This window comes from Equus caballus, chromosome 5 (assembly GCF_041296265.1).
Source record: "Equus caballus isolate H_3958 breed thoroughbred chromosome 5, TB-T2T, whole genome shotgun sequence".
Classification (NCBI taxonomy): Eukaryota; Metazoa; Chordata; class Mammalia; order Perissodactyla; family Equidae; genus Equus; species Equus caballus.
Genome location: NC_091688.1, coordinates 70,384,871 through 70,404,128, shown reverse-complemented (window position 1 = coordinate 70,404,128; position 19,258 = coordinate 70,384,871). Strand labels below are relative to the sequence as shown.

Here is a 19,258-nt window from a genome sequence, read left to right as displayed (position 1 = left end):
CAAATGGCAAGATTTTCTGCTTTTTTATGGCTGAAAAACGTTCTATTGTATATATATATATATATATATATATATACATATTATATATATACACATTTTCTTTATCCATTCATCCATTAATGGACATCTAGGTTATTTTCATGTTTTGGCTATTGTAAATAATGCTTCAGTGAACATGGGGGTGCATATATCTTTTTCAGTTAGTATTTTCATTTTCTTTGGCTAAATATCCAGAAGTGGAATTGTTGGATTATATGGGAATTCTTTTTTTTTTTTTTTTTTTTGAGGAAGATTAGCCCTCAGCTAACTACTGCCAGTCCTCCTCTTTTTGCTGAGGAAGCCTGGCCCTGAGCTAACATCCGTGCCCATCTTCCTCTACTTTATATGTGGGATGCCTACCACAGCATGGCGCGCCAAGCGGTGCCATGTCCGCACCCGGGATCCGAACCAGCGAACCCCGGGCCGCTGAGAAGCGCAAGGTGCGAACTTAACCGCTGCGGCACCGGGCCGGCCCCATAGGGATTCTATTTTTTGTTTTTTGAGGAACCTCCATACTGTTTTTCATAGGGGCTGCACCAATTTACATTCTCACCAACAGTGCATAAGTGTTCCCTTTTCTACACATCCTCGCCAACTCTTGTTATTTCTTGTCTTTTTGATAATAGCCATTCTAATATGTATGAGGTGATATCTCAGTGTGGTTTTGATTTACATTTCCCTGATCATTAGTGATGTTGAACATCTTTTTCATGTACCTTTTGGTCATCTGTATGTCTTCTTTGTAAAAATGTCTATTCAGATCTTCTGCCCATTTTTTAAACCAGATTGTTTGTTTCTTTGCTATTGATTGCATGAGTTCTTTATATATTTTGTATATTAACCCCTTAACAGATATACGATTTGCAAATATTTTCTCTCATTCAGTAGGTTGCCTTTTCATTTTGTTGATGGCTTTCTTTGCTGTGCAGAAGATTTTTGGTTTGATTTAGTCCCACTTGTTTATTTTTTGCTTTTGCTTTTGGAGTCAGATCCAAAAAATCTTTGCCAACACTGACGTCAAGTTGCTTGCCGCCTATGTTTTTAAATATCTTTTAAATACTGGTGTCATGTGGCAATTCCCATGGCAGAGGCATTGCCTATTGAGAGCTGTTCATCAGAAGAAAAGTAATGCTTCTAACTTTCAGAAGAATATGAGGAAAAAAGCATAATGTCCACCTCTCTTTTTCAACTCCATTGCCATTACTCCACTGAAGTCCCATATAACTTCATGCCTTGACTATTATGTGAGTTTTCTTTTTCTACTTTTGCCTCTTATCTCATTCAATGTTTATTGCACTATTCTACCATGTCAATTTTCTAGAATATCACCTTTTTTAGTAAATGACTTTACTTCCTATTTCACAAAGGCCGTATCAAGCATGAATGCTCTTAACTTCCTGCCCCTCCCCTACTTCCACAAACGTTATCTGCATATGCTGTAGATATGCATATGCTTGCCTCTTTTCCCTGTTCCAAAAGGAGAGGTTTCAAGCCCTATCCTAATCCAGCCACCTGTGCTCTGTATCTCATTCCCTCCCACCTCCTCCAGGACCTGGGATCATTAGCTGTCATTTTTCTTTCCTGTGCCTTTAGCCTCTTCCTCTCCTTTAGCTGTTTCTTTTGCCTATAAACAGGCTCAATTCTTTCGCAGCTTAAAAACAAAAAAAGTGCATTGCTCAAGCTGCCACTCTGAATTTCTTCTACTCACTTTCAAGCTTCTTGAAAGATTGTGCTCTATTCATTTTGTCCACTTTCTTCCCACCCTTCCAAGTGCCTGTCCCCACCTCTCTACTAAAACTGCTCTATGAATGTTACCTGTGGCCACGTAGGTGCTAAATCCAGCAGGCAGTTTTTGTTATTTACTTGTCCAGTCTGTCTGCAGCTTTGACACTTTAGGCCAGAATCTTTCTTTGCTTGGTTTCCGTGGAATGATTTCTCCTAATACTATAATCATTTCTTGTTACTTTTCCTCTGCCCACCCTCAGCTACTGGTATGTGCCACTGATCTGTTCTTTGCAGTCCCTTCCCAGCCTACACATTGACGAGGTCTCCAGACTGATGGCATCACCATAAGCTGAAAACTCCAAAATCTCTCCCAGCTTTCTCCTGTTTACTAGACTCAGTTGCGTACTGACCATGTCCTCTTGGATGTGCAGCACATTTTATTATAATTTCCTTTCCCCAGAGCAGTCCCTCTCACCCCTGTTTGCTACATCTTGCTAAATAGCACTACCATCTATCAATTGCTCATGTCAGACACTGGAAAAGATTCTATGTTCTTCCCTTTTCTATATACCTAATCCAGTTAGGCACGAAGTCCTGTGCATTTTACTAAAGAATCTCTTTGAGCCTCTTTCCCTTATTCATCTATCCTGCCTGACTCTTTAGCTATTTGACTAATAGTTCTTTAAATATTCAGTCACTCAAGTAAGATGACACTATATTAATAATCCTATAAAAATATTCTTTGCTATAAAACTGTCAGTGGTAAGTTCCAAATCTTTTGTAAAAACATCTAGAAATTTAGGCCAGAGACTTTATTTTATTAAAAATTAGAATAAGTGGGGCCAGCCTGGTAGCATAGTGGTTGGGTTTGTGTGCTGTGCTTCAGTGGCCTGGGATTTGCAGGTTTGGATCCCGGGCACAGACCTAGCACCACTTGTTAAGCCACACGATGGCAGCGTCCCACATGAAAAAAAAAAATAGAGAGAGGAAGATTGGCACAGATGTTAGCTCAGTCTTCCTCAAGCAGAAAGAAGAAGATTGGCAACAGATGTCAGCTCAGAGCCAATCTTCCTCATACGTGCACACAAAAAATAGAATATAATGATGAAATACCACTTCACATCCACTAATATGGCTATTATTTTAAAAAAAACAGAAAAACATGTGTTGGCAAAACTGAAAAAAAATTATAACCCATGTGCACTATTGGTGGGAATGTAAAATGGTACAACTGCTTTGAAAAATATTATGACAGTTCCTCAAAAACTTAAACATAGAATTACCATGTGACCCAGCAATTCCATTTCTAGGCATATATCCAAAAGAATTGAAAGCAGAAACTAGAACAAATATTTGTACACCCATGTTTGTAGCAACACTATTCACAATAGCAAAAAAGTGGAAACAACCTAAATGTCCATTGACAAATGAATGGATATTCAAAATGTGGTGTATATATATACAACGGAATATTGTTGAGCCTTAAAAAGAATTAAATTCTGACACATGGTACAACATGGGTAAACCTTGAAGACATCATGCTAAGTGAAATAAGCCAGACACAAAAGGACAAATATTGCATGATTCTACTTATGTGAGGTATCTACAGTGTCCAATTTACAGAGACAGAAAGTAGAATGGTGATTGCCAGCAGCTGGGAGGAGGGGATAATAAGAAATTATTATTTAACAGGTACAGAGTTTCAATATGGGATGATGAAAAAGTTCTGGAGATGGACAGTGATGATAGTTGCCCAGTAATGTGAATGTACTTCATGTGACTGAACTGTACATTTAAAAATGGTTAAAATAGTAAATTTCATTATACATGTTTTACCACTGTCTTGTTTAACTAAAGCTGCCAGAATAAAAATATCATAGACTGGGTCACTTAAACAATAAGCATTTATTTCTGACAGTTCTAGAGGCTGAGACATCCAAGATCAAGGTGTCAGCAGATTTGGTGTCTGGTGAGGGCTCACTTGCGGGCTTGTAGACAGCTGCCTTGCTGTATCCTCACATGGCTGAAAGAAAGATCATCTCACTCCTTTCTCTTCTTATTAGGGGACTAATCCCATTCAGGAGGGCTTCTTCCCCTTGACCTAATTACCTCCCAAAGGCTCCACCTGCAAATACCACCACATTGGGTCTTTAGGCTTCAATATGTGGATTTGGGGGGACACAAACATTCAGTCTCTGGCAACCAGTTAAAAAAGTAGAGTATATTTATCAGATTTTTCAAAATTTTCATTCTTGAGACATTTTTCTCTAGAGTTCCAGGAAGATATACTTTGTCCTCAGTGATACAAGGGGGTGTGAACTAACTGAAGCGAGTGATCTCTTGCCAGAACGGTATGAAGGACTGAGTCTAAGCGACAATCAGAGATGTCAAAGGGCACTCTGAAACTCCTGGGTGAAAAGAAATAGAAAACGTCTGTAGATGTGAGGGTGACTGCCCTGCAGTGTCTGTCCCTCCAGTGACTGCAGAGAACCCTGCCTCTCTCCTCTGTATCCCTCCAGCAGCCCAGCAGGACAGTGTGTTTCCCCGCTGGAACAGGACCCCTCCTACTTCTGTTAAAGCAAACATTCATACAATGCACTCCAAAACAAAATAGAACCATAGTTAGGCTAGAAAAAAGGTTTAAAAATACATGCATTTTTGGAGAAATTATGAAGCAATCAGAAAGCTGAACAAAAGAGAAAAGCAAGTCAAGATCAGAACAAAGCCTTTGGGAGCTCTAACAGGAAAATATGTGTATCATTGTTAAGTGCCAAAGTAAATACAGCACACAAACCCAAAACTGCTTGTCTGTGTGGTTTCCATAGTGTCGATATATATGCAAAGTTGGCTTGACTGCACCAGGAGCCATTAAAGGTCGTGGAAGTAAAAACAAAAATCAGACTGTCTGTGTGAACCTTTGGCAAGCAAATGCCAGGTTTCCTTGACATTTTCTCAGTTCTAGAGAAGTGAGCAAGAGGTGGCAGTAATGTTCTTTCTTTTCCTCTCTCTGAGTCTCTCTGTCTCTGTCTCTCTAACTCTCTTTCTCATGAATTAAAGCATTATTTTCTTTGAGCCCCAGGAAATAGAATTCAAATTTACAGTGAAAGATCGCCAAGAAAGAGACGACCTGCTCCTTTTAATGCATATTTATTTTCATACATAATTGCACCATAGTTGAAATGAGAGCTATTTTCTTTAAGACTGACCTGCTTTTCAGGGAAAAAATAGGCACTGTCTTCAAATTTTCCTCCTCCTTGTCAAATCAAAATAGCTTCAGGTAAATAAATAACATAGGAATACCTGCTGTAGCAACATAGAACCGGGATGACAGGAATAGCACATCGCACATTTTTCTTCGGTTGTACTGTAGCTTTTGAGCACAAATGAGGAGGCTACTGAAACATTAGGTGGATATGGATGACAAATTACATTAGTAGAAAAAGTAGCTACACTCAGTGGATGAATTTGCCTTGCATTTAGAAGTTTAAATAGCAGGTGTGTACTGGGAACAGTTATTTGTTTTTGGTTTTGTTTTGTTTTGTTTTTTTTTTTGAGTGCAGAAGTGTGGAATCAGCGAGTTAATTCTGCAAGCATTTATTGAACGATTACTATATGCCGGGCACTCTGCTAGGTACACTTGCGAGTTATTTGAAGCTCACATCTGTTGAGTAACTTCCCCAAGGTCTCTCTGCTAATAAATAACAGAACACAGGCCTTTGTAATTCTAAAGTCCACGCTTTTAACTCCTATTCCATGTTACCTCTCAATTACATCTGTTAAAAGGGCAAGGCTCTTTGTTATAGGTCCCTATGTCTGGACTTCTCCCTCACACCTCTCAGCCCATATGCCTTGGAACAGTTCCCACCTCATCAGTCCTTTCTTATGAAACAAGACAGTCAATAGGGCTTATTACCTGACTCTAAGTTCCACGTACCCGCTGTTGCTGCTACTGTGACCACAACTGCTACAGTTCCTAGTACTGCATCTATGACAATACTAATAATGACAATGATAACCCATCATATTCAGTGAGTGTTTTCTACACGACTGGAGCTCTGCTAAGGACTTTGTAAGATTTATTTCATTTAACGCTTCCAATGGTGGTTGAAGGTGTATGCTCTGGAATAGACTCCTCTGGGGTTAGATCCTAGTCCCTTTATTCATTAGTTTTGTGATCATGGGCAAGTTATTTAGCTTTCTTGACTCTTGATTTCCTCATCTGTAAAATGGAAATAGTAAGAGCATCTATCTAAGAGCGTTGGGAAAATGAAGTAACACAATTTAGAGAAATAGTGTGCCTAATAAATATTGGCTACCAATTATTAGTATTAATACAAAAGTCATTAATAGTTTTATCCAACTGTAAAATCCGTGCCATGTTCATACAGCCCAGCTATGAAGACTTTGGCCTTGGTTTCCCTTTTTTTTTTTTTATTCCAGTTCCCTGCCTGGAACTGAAACTCTATTTTGAGCCCCAATCCAATTGGCTGGATCTTTAGCACTCTGTGCTCTGTTCCTGGGAACTGGATCTTGTCTCCTATCAACTGCTGGCTGGGATATTATGTATCACTTTTGCTTCCAATGGAGCCAGGATGCTCAAACCTGATTTTTACTATCTCTGTTGTTGCCATGTCACAGGAAGATTAGGCCCCTTGGCTGTGTCTTGCATCAGGTTCCAGTTCAACATGCTCCTTGGTTAACTCCCATTTGAACTTCTGAGTGGTTCCCCTGTCTTGCCCAGTCTTACTTTTGCCCTTCCCTGCTAGCTGTCTTTGAAATCAGAGTACACCTTCAGCTCAAACCCACTTAAGATACAGCATGTAGTATTATAGTTTAGAGGATACAAAGGTGAAAATACATAATGCTGCCCTAAAAGAACTTATAATCTTTATAAAACAGAAAAATATATAAGACAAGCTTATACATCCCCTCAGCTTCCATAACCCTTGCCTGCCTTGCATTCCAGGCCATTGGCTACTCCTCAAAAGCTTCTATGGTATACCTACTGTATGCTTCACATGGATTCTGCTGCTTAGAGCCAACTAATTGCTTGTCTAAGAATACTGGCCCTCCACTTTGGTTATGACTGTGTAGCCAGGTAACCAGCCATATGCCCAGAGTCTCTCGGTGCCTCTGACATTTATGGGCTCGGATGAAACACCTCACCTCAGGGTATGCTACTAGGCTTCCTGATGAGTCAGATATTACATCCAGAAGTACAGGAGAATTAACTCCCTGTCAGGTCAATCTGAGCCAATGGAAACTAGGAGACCAGAGGGAGCCAAAGAGATCAGTTCTCTCTCCTCACTCCCTCCCATCCATTCTCAGGCAGTTTCCCAGTGTGGCTGAGCAGATGAACCTTGCAAGAGATGGTCTCAGTCTCTCCATGGCTTATTATGAAGCAGTGGCCAGCATGGTAACCTTGTGCTACATCTCATCCTTCCCACATTCACCTTCCTTTTCTCTCACTCTCACTGCCCTGGAATTGCACCTCCCATACAAAGCTTAATCGCTTAATCCATGCCTCAGGCTGTTTTTTGGGGAATTCAAGCTAAAATAAATATGAATAGAACTATGACTCATATTCTGGTAAGCTCTCTAGTAGAGTTTCTTCCAGAAGAGGAAGAAAAGATTAATTTAATTGGACCTTGAATAATACCAGGAATGGTTAATATTTATTGACTACTTGCTAAGTGCCAGTCATTGTTCTATGAGATTTACATGTATTATGATTTTCCTTATTTTACGTGTGCATAAGCCAAAATGGAGCAACGTTAAATAACTTAATGTCATGCAGCCTACTAGTAGAAGAGTCAGAATTCAAATCCTAAAGTCCATGCTCTTAGTCACTATACTTCGAACAATTTTATGAAAAATGCAGTGAGGGGAGTGGGTCAAGATGAATGGACTCCAGGGCTCCAAAATTGGAGACTCTTGAGCCAGAGAATGAAAGGAGAGACATTAGGCCTGGAGAGAAGAGAAGACATGGGATCAGGAGAGGATTCTTACATAACCTGGTATTGTTTCTGATCATTTTTCTTCACACAAACCTCTCTCACCACAACTTCCCCCTCCCCCAACACACACAGCACCCTAATATTACTAAAATCTTTTTACCTTTAAGCTTAGCACCTAGCCTAGTATTCCCCATCCACTAACTCTGTTTTGCGTCAAAGAAAAAAAAAATCACTTTAACAGTTGGTAAATCCTTTCATTCCATAATTAGAGATAAGGAGTTTAAAAATACAAATATCTGAATCAGTTTTAGCTATAAATGATGACACCAAACTCCATCCTATTTTGATGGAGGAGGAGAGTTAGAGGCCAAAAAAAGCACTGGGCCCTTGGAAGGGGACAGAGCAGGCTGGAGGCAGGGAAGATGACCTTATCCAAATATACAATTTATCTGAGGTTCTGCACTGTTCATTTTCATCTGAAAACAAGCAAAGAAAAGCTGGGGTAGCAGTCCTGTGGAGACTTACACAGACAAATTATAACGAAAACTATGATCAGATAATAAGCTTAAGCAGAGATCTAGCCCATGATAGAATATTTATTAAAAAAACAGGCGGAATTCTATATGGAACGTCAACTGTATTAGATAAGGGAATTGTAATCAAATGCTGGGTGTTATGCAACTGAATGAATATTATAGTTCAAATTTTGTTGCAATAAATGTTATTTCAAGGAAATCCTTTGTGGAAGAAAATCTAAGTCTAATCTTAGAATGATAGTCCATTTAGTTAAAATCATATTTATTATTCTTTATCAGCCAAATATGGATAGGATCTCAGAGTTCTTTGTACAAGGTGTAATCCACAGGTATGTGAGATACTAGTGAGGAAGATCAATAGGAACTGGCAACATTTGAAATAAAAAAAGTACAATCCCATGAAGTTCCCAAGCATGGCTTTTAAAATTAATTTCTTCATATGTACTAAAAATTTTCATTTTCCTCACTTTTTTCAGTGCCCTTGTATGTCTTTGATTTTTCCAGTTATGTCACCATTTTGAACAAGGTCATCGAGTTATTAGTGTTATTGCCCAAGCTTATGCATGTTGTAGCTATTTCATATCATAATCTTTGTCCTGATTAATTTTTTTGGTTAATCCTATTCCTCTAACATTTGGATATTTGTTTGGTTAATTTCAGTTAACCTAAGAGGGAAAAAGCATATGCTTGCCTTCTATGAATGTCTTTCATGAAACAAGAGGAACCTATTTCATGACAGTTAAAAGCTCCCCATAGTCTCATAAGCTAATTAAAATGAAGCAGAGTCATACACAGTAGTAATGAGAGATTAATATTTAATTTAAAATAAGTAGTTTTAAATTGCATTGTTTTGTGTTTTCCACAGTCTATTGGAAATCATTTTTATTCCAAAATTTAGTAATGCAAAATGTTAGTTTTTCTATTGCTGCTATAAATAATTAGCACAAATTTGGTGGCTTAACACAATGCAAATTTCTTATCTTATAGTTCTGTAAGCAAGAAGTCCCATATGGGTTTCACCAAGCTAAAATCACAGCGTCCGCAGGGCTGCATTCCTTTCTGTTGGTTCTATGGAAGAATCCACTTCCTTGCTCATTCAGGGGTTGACAGAATTCAGTTCCATATGGCTGAAGGACTGAGGTCCCCATTTTCTTCCTGGCTATAAACTGAAGGCCATTACTGGCTTCTAGAGGTCACTGTCTTCCTTGGCTAATGGCCTCCTTCCTCCATCTTAAAAGCCAGCAATGGTGGATGGAGTCTTTGTTGCATCTCTCTCTGACCTGAGCTGGAAGAAATTCTCTGCTATTAAAGATTCATGTGATAAGATTGGGTACCTGGGTTATCCAAGGTAATCTGGATGGATAATCTCCCAAACTCAAGGTCCATAACCCTAATCTCATCTGCAAATTCCCTTTTGCCATGTAAGATGATGTATTTACAAGCTCCAGAGATTAGCACGTGGTCATCTTTGAGGGGTCATTATTCTGCCCTCCACACATGAGGAAGCACAAGGAGGGAGGGACACAGAATAATACTCTAGAAGAGAACTGTGCTTTACACATGGTTTTTTTCAGCAAAATCTCCTCCCAGACATTTCCCCTGTAGGCGGTTTATAGCTCTTGAAAAGGCTTAGTTCACGGTGGATAACGAAAGCCAATTGAAGAAAGCCTCCATGGTGAAGCAAGCCCCCTGGCAATATTTTCTGTTGTTAGGATATTTTCTGTTGTTAGAAGGTCGAGTGGTTTTTCCTAATTGAGGCATTATGCCAGCCAGCATCAAGAGCCTCCTTGCTTCCTGACTTCATTGTCTGACATCTGGATCCTACAAACTGCCCTAGATGTTTAAGCTGAACTGGAGCAAATCTCCAAAAGTATATGGCCTCACTGGAGAATTTACTCCAAACCTTGGAGTAGCCTACTAATGGAACAGCCTAGTTCTAGGCCTCTCAAGGGGTCAAAGTTACTTTTAGATGGGCTCCAATGAGGATCTGATTTAATCCAGATATTTCTATCTCAGCATCTCAGCACGACCTGGTGGTCGTTTTTCACTTAGGTCTGGACTATTGATTTACGTTCCTGGAGCCTCTCTCCGCTATAATCCATCCTCCATGCTATCAGAACAGTGGAGATTCTCAACTTTTTATTTGTCCTAACATACTTGAGGAATCCAGTACACTTCTAAAAGTAAGAATGCCTCCTAATGGTACTTCTGTTAAGTTTACAAAAGAATCCCAGATGATTCTGAACCCTGCATTGCATACCCCATGTGATTCTGCAATCTCCTGTTTACATACTTTAACGGGGCATGTAATTATAATGATAACAAACCTTCTTCTTTTGTTGTTATAACACTCACATGCTGCTTACTATGTGCCAGACATTTTCTAAGTACTTCATGTATGTTAACTTATTTAATCCTTGAGACAAGTGTTATTATTGAGCCAATTTTACAGGTGAGGAAAATGAGGCTAAGTGACCTGCTATAGTCACATAGCTAATAAGTCACAGAGTCATGGTTTGAACTCAGATTCCACATTTTTAACTAAGTCAAACTAACCAGCACCTTCTGTTAAGAATCACTGCGCTAGAATTATCTGTTATGCTAAAAAATAAACATTATCACACCTCTATCATTCAAAATTTTCAGTTAAAATTTTGGCATAGCATTCAAAGCTCTTTATAATCTATCTCTAACCTCAATATTGATCCTATTTCATTTTAGCATCCCATTCCATTTGCTTCCATTCAGTACACACGCATTGAGTACCTATTTTGAGCTAGGCCCTATGTTAGGCAGAAAGGATTTGAAGACCTTACAGATCAGTCTGGAAATAAAGAAATAATTATAATAAATAGTCGGGGGAAGTAATTCATCGAGCCTTTGTATGTCAGGCACTATTCTGTTACACACACTTTACCCCTTACACAGCACTGCCGAGTAGACAGCCTTCTCCTTGTTTGAAACATGTGGAAACTGAAGTCCAGAGTGGTTAAGTATTTGAACCAAGGAAACACAGAAGGGATAGCAGTAGTACAACTGGGGTTCAGACTCAGGCCTGTGTGTCTCCAAAGCTCATGGTTTTTCAATTATACCAGTGGTTTTCAAGAATTTTCTTTACTGTCAAGAAACTTATTATTGAAATGAAAATAAACCAAATAGATAAAAGCAGAACTGCTCTGATTAATCAGAGTGTGAAGCCTAGAGCCCCTTCCTTCTTGAGTCCTGGGTCTGGTGAAGGGGCACCACAGAGCTCAGTCTGAAAACCAGTGCACTTCACAGTGCTGCTTTTCTCTGCTTTGACATTTAAACTCTGTTCAAAGTGTGTAAGTGTAGGGTGTGCAGCATACTTTGGGAGCAAGAAGGAAGGAGCCAGGGTGGAACTTTATGAGAGTAAAGGAATTGCCATGGAAGAGGCTACATTTGAGCTGGGCCTTAAGAATGGGTAGCAATTTTCCACCAGGAGAATGAGGTAAGGATACAGCAGACACAGCAGCATAAGTAGCTTAAACATGCTTGACATTCTTATATTGCATGTCCTCTAAAAAAGAAGTGAAACTTTGATGCCTAGGCAGTGTAGTGAGTGGAAAGAGACTAGATTGGAAGACAGGAGACTGCAACTAAACATGTTGGACTATCCCTTCATGCCTTGCTTTCTGTCTTTTCATCTATCAGTTAAGAGGATTTCACTAGTAACCGCTAAAGGCTCCTCCGAGCTGTAGAAACATCATTCTATAGTTCATGAACGATATCTTTTCCATTGTCTTATATATAAACACATGGAGGAAAAAACTATTACAGGTGTCATGGTTAAGAGCTTGGGCTCTGCTACTCACTTGCCATATGATCCAGAGCAAGGTTCTCGAGTACGCTATGCTTCAATTTCCTTAGCTGACCATGTAAGGTCGTTAGAAGGTTTAAGTATATCAATACACATAAAGTACATTTCCTGGCAAATATCAAGGGTTGAGTAAGTGTTAACTATAATTATATGTGTGTTCATGCGGGTGTGTGTGTGTACATATATACGTACATACACTTACATGGGTAGAACTATCAGAAGATTCACAGAGTGTACGGAATATGTAGACTTTGAAAATGAAATGATACAAGAAAAATCTGATTTGTACTCTTAAATAGAAGGAAGTACTTTTTTTCCAAGTGAAAAAGTGGATCTTTACTTGTTACTTTGACTTTAGTTTAAAAAAGTGAAGAAATTGTACTTTCTAGTCTGTCATTTTACTTTCTTATAAATTGGAAAGGCTTATTTATTTATAATAATTTATTCTGTAGGTGGAAATAATCTATCCAGCTTCTCTCTCTGTATATATAATATATATATTATAGAATCTGTATATAAATATATATAGAATCTGTGTATACATATATATATATATATATGATCTGTATATAAATGGTTGTTTTGGTTTAATTCAATAAGGAAAAAAAGAATAGGAAAAATAGCTGTCATGTATAAAATATCTGTGTGCCAGGTAATTTTAGGCACTTTACTCAGGTTGTCTTATGTATCCTCACAAAAATTCTATGAAGCAGAAATCATTGTTCCTATTTTTCAAATAAGGAAATGAGTCCGAGAGAGCTGAAGACACTGCCCAGGCCAAATGACTAAGTGCAGAGCCAGACTTCCAACCCAAGTGCTGCCTTCCCAGCCAAGCTTCTCTTCTCTCCCTGCAGTGTAGAACCATGGGCTGCTTTGCGAGGAGAGCATGGAACTGCCCTGAGATCAACACTTGGTCCTCTTCTATCAACAATTACCAAATACGGCTAATGATTACATATTCTGGGGACCCAAATGTCCATCAACAAGACCAATGGATAAACAAAATGTGGTATATCCACACAGTGGAATATCATTTGGCCACAAAGAGGAATGAAGTAGTAATACATGCTACAACTTGGATGGACCTTGAAAACATTACGTTAAGGGAAAGAAGGCAGTCGCAAGGGATCACTATTGTATGATCCCATTCATATGAAAGTCCAGAAGAGGGAAATCGGTACAGTCTGATCTGGTTTCTTAGAGCTGAAGGTGGGGATGGGAGCATAGTAGCTAAAGAGTAGGGGTTTCCTTTGAGGTGGTAAAAGAGATCTAAGATAGACAGTGATTCACATATCTGTGAATACACTAAAAACCATTGCATTCTGTTCTTTAAGTGGGTAGATTGTATGCTATGCAAACTATATCTTAATAAAGCTTTTTTTAAAAAATCCTCTGGGAAACGAAAATAAATTCTGATTCCTGGCTTGTGCCTCATCCCACCTCTGTCTCAACCCCCACCTCTCAGATTCAAATTCAGTAAATCTGGGTTGGTTTTCTGGAAATTTGTATTTTGTCAAATGTACCTTGAGTGATTCCGGTGAAAATCTATGTTTGAATATATCACTGACTTGGACAGGGGTTACATCCGCCAAGAGGTAACCCAGAACTGGGCCAAACTCAGATTATAATCCACAATTTCAGGGTAGATCTGTCTCTTTATAACTGACATGATTTTCAGGGTGGCTGGTAGAATACCAGCTGGCTCAGAGCAGGCTAAGTTACTGAAGACCAAATCCCACGAAGTTGGCTTGGGCACTTTTTGTCCAAGAGTAAAGTAACATCCCATGAAATCTGCAAGAATGTTATTTTACCAAAAAGTCTTGAGATTCCTGTACAGCGTTTGTTATACAACTTTGGTGATCCTCTTTTCTTCATTATAAATAAATTCCAAAATTTCTTCTTCAGTTGCTTTCTTTTTTTAACATAGTAAATTTGGTAACAGAGTACTCTCTTTCTGAGAGGTGGAGGTGATGAGTGAAAGAATTTATTTAATATAGAGAAAACCTATTAATCCCAGGAGAGGGAAGTATAATAAGAAAGACGTAGTGGACAAAAGTTGTGTTTGAAATTTTAATGACAGGTTAGCTAAACGACCAGAAAATATATTTAAAGAATTGACACTAAACTGGAAGGGGATGAAATAAATGAGCTTCTAACTAATGTTTAACCATATTCCATGATTATAAACATTTAACCAGGTGCATTTCTGGGGATTTTTCTATTCATATTGGGCCTCTGAAAAGAAGACCACATTTTATTCTAAAATTACAAATGCATTTCAATTTCTTTAGAATATGATATGCTTTTGCTAACTAAACAGCATTACCTCTTAGTAGAGGTCCAATGCTATAATTTGACCCCTCTGGCAAATTAAATACAATTATGCAAACTACTAGGATTTGGGCATAATCTAATTAACACGGTACATATTAAGCAGATAGTCATTTCCCTGGTTGAAAATTAGATTGTCTCATTTCGTGTTTGAACCATGTTTTAGAAAAGCATTTTACTATGTAAGCAAGACTTTGTTATCTTATGTGTTCTATTTGCTCAGCTCCACAATGGACATGTTTAGAAAAATAAAGCCAAAATTGAAATCTTTAAGTGATGATGTATTTTTTCAGAAGTTTATAATTACAAAACAAGATATTCCATGAAACTAGGAAAATAATTCAATTGGAAATGATTGCCGTTCTCTAATAAAATGTAAATGTAACACTAGTGTAATTTTTCTCTTTATATAGCTACAATCAGTGTCAAATATGATTTAATCGAGATAATTTTGTTCATTTAAACATAAAAGTTTAGGCATTTAAAGTTGACCTGAATTAAATACATACCCATAAATTCCAATCACAAACTTTCTGAATGATATTTACAAAAAAGATTTATAATCATTTTAAAATATGTGAATCCCATTAGCATTAATCAGTTCTCCATGCGTGCACTGAGCAGAAATCAGCAGATTTTTTTCAGTGCCTCTTACCAAGGAAACTGAAGAAATTATCCCTCTCATATGGAGAAAAGAGAAGTTTTTTTCCTTTTTCTTTGCACCTACAAAAGTGAATTTCGTATGAAAGAGAAGTTCTGGCTTAATAGCAATGAATATTCGTCTTTTATATAAAGGAAACCTACAGGGTGTACCAAGACTTCCAGTGTGGAATTGTCATTTCCAAGTGTGTGAACACAGTCATTGCTCATTTGTTCCTTAGCTCCTTGGGGAGACTGCCAATAAGCGTACCAGCTCTCAGGCTGTATTGTGCAAAGATTTCCAGCCCACAAGGATCTAGACTTTTTTCCATAGGTAATGTCAACGTCATAAAGGCCCCCAAACAGCTGTTAGGGGGTAATAACTTTTAGAAAGCAATGGCCTGTGTTAGCTCTTTGTTCTATTTTAGCAGAGAAATGCTCAGTTTGGTGAATAAAGAGGGGAAAAGTTCCGTTAAGAATTCTAATAACTCTTTTCCAATCTGCTTGTAAACCTGTAGTGACAAGTATATTCCTGGGAAATAAAGCAGTATAAGCAGTATTTGTGTTGTGAGTATACGTAAAGGTGCTCATAAATAAACACATTTCTAAGTGATATTACCAGCTACTTTCATTATGCCAGGAGTTTCCCAGCCGTGGGTTGCAGAGCCCGGGCGTGGGGAGGGTGGCACAGAGTCATAGCAAGGAAGTGGGGGTGGGGTGGGCAGTAATTCATGTGTATATGTAGATTTTCTCAATCAAGTATTATTGAAAATGCACCACTACAATATGATAGGGGAGGGCCTTCAAATGTTTCATATTAAAAACAAAGACAGATCCTCTCATATCTTGGATTTGCTTCAAAATAATCTGGGGTGGAATGAGTAGGTGGGGTATAGATGAAATAAGGTTGGTTATGAGTTGGTAATTGTTAAAACTGGATGATAGATACATGGAGATTTAGTACAGTTTTCCCTTTAACTTTGTGTTTTTAAAAAAGGTTCCCTTATAATAAGCTTAAAAACTATTAAAAAACCCAAAAAGGTTGGGATCACTGCTTGACATTAAATTGTCAAGTAATTTTGCTTAAAAATTATTCCATTGGATATTGAAGCTCTTCCATTGCATACTCAGTTGTTAAAAGCAAAGATTAAAATGGATTACTAAAGACTACATGAGAGATACATTGCTAATCACTTATTGGGGTATCCAGATTTACAGTTTTTACACTTAATGTTAACCTAATCACTTAACCTAATCTTTATCTCACATCAAGAGTTAAAAAGGGAAAACATAGCACTCATATACCTATAATGGGTTATAAGATGTATTGATTGAGTGAAACTTAAAAATAAAAATGCATTTCTCACAGTTACCTTTTCCCTCCCTCCCTCTCTTTCTCTTTCCTTCTCTCTGTTTTTCTCTAATGCAGCTATATTAACTGCAAGTTTGAAGATAATGAGCTATTTCAAAATTTAAGTGGCGAACTCAAATTAGAATGCATCCTTTTAGTCTGTTACTCACAACCAATCCGTCTTCAGCAACTGTTCTACTTTTCTTTAGCCTTGGCAAGCTATTCAGAACAACATTTCCTTCTTTTCATTCTGATGCTGGGCAATTGTTCGGTGCTGATACGACATTGGCTTTTCCCATAATTTAGCTTAGAGTGTTTTACACTAGGGAGTTTCAATGTGTTTAGATTGTAAAGATTTTTCCAAACACTTTTGTAACAGAACTCCATGTTCTACTAGCCCTAGCAAAATTGTTTTAAATACTTTTCCCCCTGAATTTTCACTAAAATTCAGTTCCATTTTAACTTTGATGGTTTATTGTCACTTTGTCCCAAAGATAAATTAAAACACGCAGAGAGATTGTCATTTCCTGCTTGACATGTTGTTATTCCTGTGTACAATGCTAGTCTTTTTTATTTAGGTATATGCTGTTCCATGAGGGTAAGTAACTTCCTGATTAGTCATTAGGAGCAACTCCTGGAAAACTGAGATAATCCCACATGTCAGCCAGGTGAGTTATGTTGGGAATCAAGGATTATGTGATCAATGTATATGGGTGTTCCTCTATTATGTAAGAAAATTATCATTTATCATACATAGTGGCTTATCACTACAAATCACACAAAATTGTGTGATTATTTTACATCAGCTTCCCCCATTCTTATCTCTTGCCTGATATGCATGAGGAATTGGCCAGTAAGTTTGAAGATGTAGTTGCAGAAGAATCAGGCACACAGCTATAGGAGCTATTGGCTGAAACAGGAATATTTCATTGGTTATGTTTGCTTTAGAAATGAATTGCTACAGTTTTGTATGCTCAGGGTATGGTCTTCTGCCTTCTACAGCAGAGATTAGAAATATCTGCATTTCTTATGCAAATATTAGACAAAGTGATGTGTTTTCACAGCATAGTGGTCTTTAAATTTTCCTGTTCACATCCAGCCTAATAGAATTTTGAAAAATTATGCATTCCTCTTGTACATTGTTAGAGTTGAAAATTTTTATTGTAAGTGTAAATAGTCACAGAGGATATAATTTCCTTCATATTGTAAATATTCTTAAAAATAAAACTGCTGTTTCACTTTTTAAATAGTAACTAATCGATCTAAATACCATAGCAATTTAATACCCCCACCATCCATTTAAAAAGTAAGTCATTAATCTTTCCTTATAGATATTTATGTCATTTTTTCCCTTAAACTCATGTTTCTATTCCACTTCACCCAAGGAATTTTATTTTAATGTAGTATATATTTATACTTGAACATCTTTTATTGATGATGCTATCATGTTTCACCTCAACAAAAATATTTATATAAATTAAAATTTAAAATTAAAAAAATATCCTGTCATTGTGAGACCCAACCTTCTTCTGGAATGAGTTGCCATTACAATTGCTATAACATATACTTGAGCAAAAATAAAACAAAATAAAAGTTATACTATTTGACCTAAAATAAGTATACTTTTATTAAAAGAAAATCTCAGTGAGATGAACGTAAGGTGAATTAAGCTTTAAATTTTTTTTTTAAATTCTACTTCTGTTTTTTTCTTGTGTTTGGGGGCTTTTGTTTTACAATTAGTTCGTGTGTCTGTTGATGAATAGTTATTGCTTGTTGCTGGAATGAGACAGATTCAGCGTCAATAAAATCTCTACTTTTTATATTATAAATGCATATCCTAAGAAGCCTTATTCATATACATTAAGTAGATAGCTCTGGAAGGAGGGCTTTTTTGTTTCTTTAATGAACGTTTCCTTAAACTCTTTCGATTGCTTTTGAGTCATATGCCCCAAATCACTCAGTAATCTTTCAACAAAAGGTAATTTGGAGATCGATCAGTGGACAACTTAACACGACTCCAGACGGCCACTACTTTCCACTGCCTTGCTTCTAGGACCACTTAAGTGAGAAACTGAGATCTCAAAATGTTCACCAAGACCTCCCAGATCCCATCGTCCTCTCAGCCTGAGTGCATTTCCTATTACTGCTGCATCTCTAGCTAGCCAGTCAGCAGGTGGTCAGCAGGCAATATACCCACCGTCTGGCTCCTCCAACTGGCAAGGCAATCTTGCTCCTAGACAAAGCCATAGTGGCTTCTAGGTGACTCAATGAGTGGAGGCCAAGCCCCAGATGCTGTTTCTACAGTGGAATCACATTCTTCTGTGCTATTTTCATCTGTAAAATGTGGATAATATTAACATCTGCCTCACAGGATTGATTCAATGCTCAGTTGAGATGATACATGGAAAGCTTCTTGGGAAACTTAAAAATGCTACACAAATATTAGTTGCTCCAGGTTGAGGGTATTTGAACATCATCTGTCCCAACCCTTTTGGTCTCTTCATCGGATAAATCGGGTCTGCTTACAGAGCATGATGCTAAGAAACATACAAAAATGCAGCCCACCCATTTGGACCTGCTGCTGCATCTTGTTCTCTGACCACTTGGTTTCCCAGAAAGGATCTAATTAGCCACCTTAGGCCCCCCTTGCTTTGATGAGCATTTGGCTACTGAGGGATACTTCTCCCAACAGTCTCTCCTTTAGATAACCTTTGATGCTTTCCCTCTCAACCACATCATACAGTGTTGGGCAAGAGCACTCTTATCTTCTTCCTTGGTCTCTGCAGGATGAACTGATTGCAGACAACCCCCTCACTGGAGAAAGTGCATTGGATAAACATGT

The 19,258-nt window shown here is 37.9% G+C and overlaps 1 long non-coding RNA gene across 1 annotated transcript in view; it reads left to right on the top strand.

The window, feature by feature from the left end:
* The window catches only part of LOC102147722 (uncharacterized), a 113,271-nt gene extending 98,572 nt beyond the window's left edge, over positions 1–14,699 (top strand). The window contains exon 3 of the long non-coding RNA XR_290332.4: positions 12,837–14,699. This is a non-coding gene — a long non-coding RNA (uncharacterized lncRNA). The remainder of the gene's footprint in view (positions 1–12,836) is intronic.
* Positions 14,700–19,258: the final 4,559 nt, after the last annotated feature.